Genomic DNA, 6,505 nt, shown 5'->3' with positions numbered 1-6,505 from the left:
ACCCCTCTGTTCACGACCCTCTCTGGCCATGTCTCACTCAGAGGTAGCCAAAGTCCTGCTATATGATCTGTCTCTAACGCTCAGCCAGCCCTTCCCTCCCTTTCTCCCTTGGTCCTTCTGTTTGTTCTAGCAGTGTCTGTGTCAAGCCTTAGGCCCACCAGGCACTGAGCTTTCATCCCATGTTCTCTCTTGCCTGCAACATCCTTCCTGCAACATCCAAATGCCTTCCCTCTTTGCCTTTCACTTTCTCAGGTCTCAGTTGAAGCAGAACAGTCCCTGATCCAAACCCCCACACATGACTCTCCTCTCTCTGGGGTCCCCCTACCTCCCACCCCTCACCAGTTACCCTCTGTCATGGTATATGCTTTGTTGTTGACTTGAACCCCCTTATGAACTGACTCCTACCCAGAATCCCTCAATCCTAGCTGGCATTATTGACATTCAGAGACATATAGTTGTGAGTGGTTTTATCTGTGCCCTGGTCCTGAGATCAATTCCCAGCAACTACATGGTGGCTCACAACCATTTGTAATGGGATCTGATGCCTTCTTCTGATGTGTCTGAAGACAGCAACAGTGTACTCACATACATAAAATACATAAATCTTTAAAAACAAAACAAAAAACAAACAAAAGAACCCAACATGGTGGTGCATGCCTTTAATCCTAGCCCTTGGGAGGCAGAAGCAGGCAGACCCCTGAGTTTGAGACCAGCCTGGTCTACAGAGTGGGTTTCAGAAAAACCAGGGCTACACAGAGAAACTCTGTCTCAAAACAAACAAACAGACAAACAAAAAGTTGTTGTTGGTGGGGACTTGTTGAATGACTGAATGGGCACAGAAGTGAAGAGCCTGGCTCCTGAAGATGCCCTTGGGAGGCTGGGATTTCCTTGGAGCCTTTGCCTGCTTGCTTTCCACACGTGCTAGCTACCCTGTTGATACTGGATCATCCCAGAAGTGGACCTTTCTTGGTGGTATGCATATCTTTTGGTAGATGGGGAAACGGAAGGGAAGCAGTGAGCATTAATTACTTAATTACTTAATTACTTAATGGCAGGGCTGAGACTTGAAGCCGGGGCCCCTGATCCCATTCTGCCTGTCTTCCAGGTTGTGTACCTGTTATCTCCTGAGCAGAGGTTGGGTGCTGGCACACCAGGATGGTGGCCTGGGCTGAGAGTGCAGATGGGATTAGAGGGTGCAAGGGACTTCCTTGCTGACCTGAGAGGAAAGTGAGGAGCAGAGGGAGAATACAGGCAGGGAGGGGAGGCCTTGATGCTACCTGAGAGGCAGAAGCTCCACTGTGGATGCCTTGGGAAGAGAGGCAGGGCAAGGGGACACCATGGCTGGTGGACGGTGGGTGGATGGGACCCAAGGCCAGGGACCAGTTAGGAGACTGTTGCAATCATCTGGGAAAGGGATGGGATCTGGCTTGGAGAGCTGGGCTACAGGGCGGGCCGGGCTGGGGGAGGCAGCCTCTGGAGGTTCCTTGGGGGCGGTTCTGAGCCTGGTCCAAGGGTGTGGTGAGCCCAGTCATGCTTCGGGCAATGGCCAGTGCTGGGCGTCTGAGAAGAGGCTGTAGGATGTCTGGCAAGTGGGTGGGTCAGACCAGAGGTCAGGGCCTGGTTCAGTGGGATGAAGGGCTGGGGAGCAGGCAAAGTAAGTAGAAGGAAGAGGGTCAAAGGCCAACTTCCAGATGTGCTTGCTAGACCTATTTCTAAGTGGAGGGAAGCCAAAGCAGGAGAGGGGCTGAGAGGTGAGTGAGGGCACACCTCTGGCTTCAACAAAGATTCGGTGGCCAAAAGTAAGAGTTGGCGACATACTTCAGTGCCCAGGTTGAGGGTCTAGTCCTCCCCCAGGTTGGAAAGGTAGGATGAGGTGTCCTAAGAACTTCCTTCCCTAGTTGGGATGGGGAGCACGAATACAGAGCACCAAGGATGTGGAGAACAAGAGCTTGAGAGGGGCGGGGCTTGAAGTTCTTTTCCGTTGTTCTGGTGAGTCTGATTCATATGGTTCACCCACCACAAGGAGACGATGCTAACTGATGTGACAAGTGATCACAGCTTTGGTGGTCGATGGGTGATGGGTAGATATACAGGTGCATGGGGGTATGGATGGACAGACAGGCAGACGATGGATAGTCATACACATGGGTAAATGATGCGCAGCGTGAGTACTTGGGTAGATGCCCAGAGAGGTGATAGGGCGACATGGGTTGCCACACACACAGCTGAATGAATGCATGCACGGAAGCGAGGATGGTTAGGAGGGAGGAAGGGACTGGATGGATGGATGGATGATGGATGATAGATGGATGAATGGATGGATGGAACTATGTATATATGCAATATGTATGTTTCTAGGTATATATTCACATATGTGTAAGTGGATAAATGGATAGGTAGATAGGTGTATATGTGGATTTTTTTTTTTGACACAAAGTCTCATGTTGACCAGGCTAGCTTCAAACTACTATGTAGCCAAGGATGACCTTGAAGTTATAATCTCTCTGCCTTTATCACCAAGTGCTAGGATTACAGGCATTTATCACCTTGTTTATAAAACATCTGGATGCATTGCTCATTAGAGAATGTAAGCAAAGGGCCTGAGTTGTCACTGGCAGCCACCCTGATGAGTGGCATACTGAGAATGGATCGCTACATCTCTGCAGGAGGACAATCCCAGACAGCGACAGCGTGGGTTGCCACTGCAAGGAACAAATGAGATGAGTCCCCACACTCATTTTCTTTACTGGGGCCTGAGGCCAGTGTGTCTTCCTGGCTGGACTGAAGGTGGGTGGGTGGCAGGGTGTACCATCTCAAATTCTGCTGGGTTTCCGTGCTGTAAAAGCGGCCCAGCCCGTATTCCCAGGAAAACTTGTCCAGGACATGCAAGAGGGAAATGGTTTTAGATGTAATCTGTAGGCCCAGAGGGAAAGGGGAAAGGTGGTCTAAAGGATAGCTAGCCCAGAGAAAGTTCCCATAGGACAGCTGGGTGGGGGGATTGGGTAAGATTGGGGACGACCCTCCCACCCTGCAGGCATCCTTAAGAGCCTTGGCATGCTGGCCTGCTGAGCCAGCACATTGCTTTGTGTGCAAATCACCTCTTCTCTTTCTTCTGTCCCCACCCCCACCTCAGTCCCTGTCTAAACTCTTCTCAAACCATCCCAGCTTTCAGGCTGTCAGGAGGAAGGGCTGAGAGAGGGCGGGAGGCACCCAGTCTTGGGTGAGAGCCAAGGTGGGTGGGTGGGTGGGAGAGGTTTACCCTGGGCAGCAGTGGGGGAGGAAAGAGCACATTTGCAATCTCCTCCCCTCCCCACTGTTGGGGCCACACCCTTCGTGCTTCTGGCAAGGCAGCCTTGCAGGGAGGGGGTCAGGCTGCTGGGGACAGGATGGGTGGGAGACAGAGGTTTGGAGAACTCCAAACTGGGAAGAAGGGGTTTGGCCCTCCTCAGCATCCTTGAAGCCAAAGAATTCTGACAGCTGGGGGTAGCTGAGGGTAGAGCTGGGCCTTAGTCATAAAGACCTTGTATGCATGTGTCTACAGGACAGTGTGCTTGCATGCACAGAGCCATGCACACACACGTGTTTGCACAGCCTTGGCATGGCTACACATGTACACAGCTGGGTGTCTGAGCAAGTTCACACCTGTGCCCACAGCTGCAAGAACGAAGCAAATGGCTCCTCGAAACATCCAGCCTAGGTCCAGCTGGGAGCTTAGCGCTCTCTCCTAGCAGATGCCTGACCTGAACATCTGGCCACATCTGCCCTCAAGAAAGGGACTCCTAGAACCCGAGTGTGCAGGCAGCTCTTCTGAAGGCCTGCGCAACAGTACCTGGGGGTGTAGACTCTCTGCTTAAGGGAAGGATGGATTGGCTTGGCCCAGTTTGTTGAGGACTTCTCTTAACTTCAGTCCCAACACATAGGTCCTCACCCAGACACTTACCCCAGGCCTGGGTAAACAAGGTGACCGGTCTTCACTGTCACAGGACAAGTTTCTTTTTGCCACATCTTTCCCCAGTTACCCCAGTCCCAACTTCTCTGATCTCTGCCACCACCACCCCCCCATACCTCTGGAACTTTCTCAAGTATTTTCTTTTCCTTGTCTCTTCCTGGATCACACCTCCTTTTCCTGCACCCTTGTCCCCCAGGATCTGAAGTCAGGGGTCTCCTGGCTCTAAGAATTGTCCCCGTGTTGGTCTGGGGTCGGCCTCATTGCTTTCAGCTCCCCCCCCCCCGTCTCTGCATCTCCCATCTCGCCCCCATCGATGTAGCAGTGTGTCTGTCTCGCCCCCATCCCTGGGTGGTCTAGCCTCCCTCCTCTCTCTCTGTTCTGTATCCTGGGGGTTGGCTGGGTTGGAAGCCAGGTCTGGGGTCTGTGACCAAGGCCAGGAAGGAGAACTCGAGCAGACATGATATTTACGTTGGGACTTCAAAGTGGAGCCTGGGCTGTTGTGGGGGTGCAGGGGCTGGCAAGCAAAAGCCAGACTGAGGTCAGATCTTGCTCCTCCCTAGTGAGGGTCTCCTTGGTGACACACACCTCCCTCGTGGGACACCAGACCCAGAGTAGGGATGGAATGGTCTATTTTGGTGCAGAGTTCCAAGAAAGGCACTTCCTGTACCCTCACCCTGCCCCCATCCTTTCTTCCTGTCACCCTGCAGCTGAGTCTGGGCAGCTTGGCCCCCACTCCGCCCCCCTGTAAGCATCTCTCAGTTGGGAACACAAGGATTTCTGGGGATGGCAGGAGTGAAGGGCTCAGTCTCAGCAGGAAAACGTCTCATGCACTGGGCAGCCGTGCATCCTCCCTTTCTGGCAGAGGCTCTGCCTGGCGGGGCGGCATAGGTCTGTAACCCTGTCAGCCCCATGCAATGGGACCAGGCAAATCTGGCCTTCCCTGACCTCTAGAGTCCACCAAGGCGACTGCCAGCCTGAGCCTGGAGGATCCAAGACAGACTGAAGGTCACCTCCCCAGCTAAAGACATCCAGCTGCTGAAGTCAGGAAGGGTGGGGGGAGTCCCAGCCTGGAGGGTGGGGCCGATTGTCTTATCCCACAGCTCAGCCTAGGGGCCTAAGTCCTACTCAGGGGAACTCTTCAGGAAGGGCCACCACCGCGACGACACTCAGATCCAAAACCCACTCAGGTCCCCAGAGCCCCACCTCCTGGGCCAGTGCTCTTCCCATCCTCCATCCTTCAGCCCCTCCAGTGAATCAGGCTGGAATCTGATGAGCTCAGGCTGCCCCGCCCAGCCTGCCTGCCTCAGCTCCTGCCTAGCCCGTGAGGTCACCGCACCCTTTCAGGGGTCTTCCCAGTAATTCAGTCTCCTCAGGGGGCCCACCAGGGGCTGTGTGGGGGAGTGAGGCCAGGCTGGGTAGGAGATATTAGAAGATTGGGGTTGGATCTCCTGTTCATGCTCCAAAGTATAAAAACATGTGAGTTGTGTGCGCTGTGGGGGTGCTTACATTTCCAGGGCTCAGAAGGAACAGGATGCAGAAGCTAGGAGCTTGAATGTAACTGTCTGAGTGGTGGCGTGTGTGTTATTAGCACTTTTGCATAGGTAGGCGAGTGTCAGGAAGTCCTTGTGCCACTACAGGCCTGTATCCACAGTCCCCTGTCCTAGTGGTGTCTGGGAGTGCTTGGAATCTTGGGAATGCCTGAGCATCCTATGTCCCACCTGGGATAACAGCATCACTTCGCTTTGGAATGTAGGTCAGAGTGTTACGATGCTCTAAACTGTGGGTGTGAAGGTTGCTCGAGAGATCATAGTAGGATGTTAAGGAGGGAGAGGAGGGTGGGTCAGACTGTCTCAAAGTTCACTCCACCCCTCAGACCATTTCACAGGCCCTAGAACCTGAGCAGGCAGCCCTTTCTTCTCCCTACTCCTGGCCCCCTTTGCAGTGATGCCCAGTGGTCCGTGGTCTTTTATCATCAGTTGGGTATCCGTGCCTTGGGGTAGCATCAGGGGAGAAGAGCACCCGGTGTGAGGCTGGAGTGAGGTGGACACACCCCTCAGTAGAACTGGGAGAAAAGGAGCCAGCAGCCCCAGGAGCAGAGAGAACAGGTCTTGATGAAGTCTTCCGGCCCCCCCACTCTGAATCGTCTCACAGACAGTCTTACAAGTGCCGGTTCCGGCCAAGGCATTGTTCTAGGTCTGAAGGCCTGCTGGGAAGAAGGCCAGTTTGGATCTGGCACATTAGTGAGGAAGACAGACAATAAACTCACACATACAACTGGGGTGACTTTAAGATGACAAATGCAACACTGCCAAGCAAGGAAATGACGTGCCTGCTTTCAAGACACCCAAGCTGCTGGTCAGTGCCCCTGTCCTGTTCTGCAGCAGTGGACACTGGCTGAGGCACAGCACAGCTCAGAGCCTTGACTTCCAGCACATGGGAGATGTAGGAAGGGTAGAGTCCCTGGGATGCAGTAGTTTATAGTTACCCACCAGATCACAGTACTTGGTATTGAGTCTCTCTTTTTTTTTTTTTTTTTTTTTTCGAGACAGGGTTTCT

The sequence above is a fragment of the Mus caroli genome, chromosome 19 (genome assembly GCF_900094665.2).
Source record: "Mus caroli chromosome 19, CAROLI_EIJ_v1.1, whole genome shotgun sequence".
Taxonomy (NCBI): Eukaryota; Metazoa; Chordata; class Mammalia; order Rodentia; family Muridae; genus Mus; species Mus caroli.
This window is presented reverse-complemented; position numbering follows the sequence as displayed.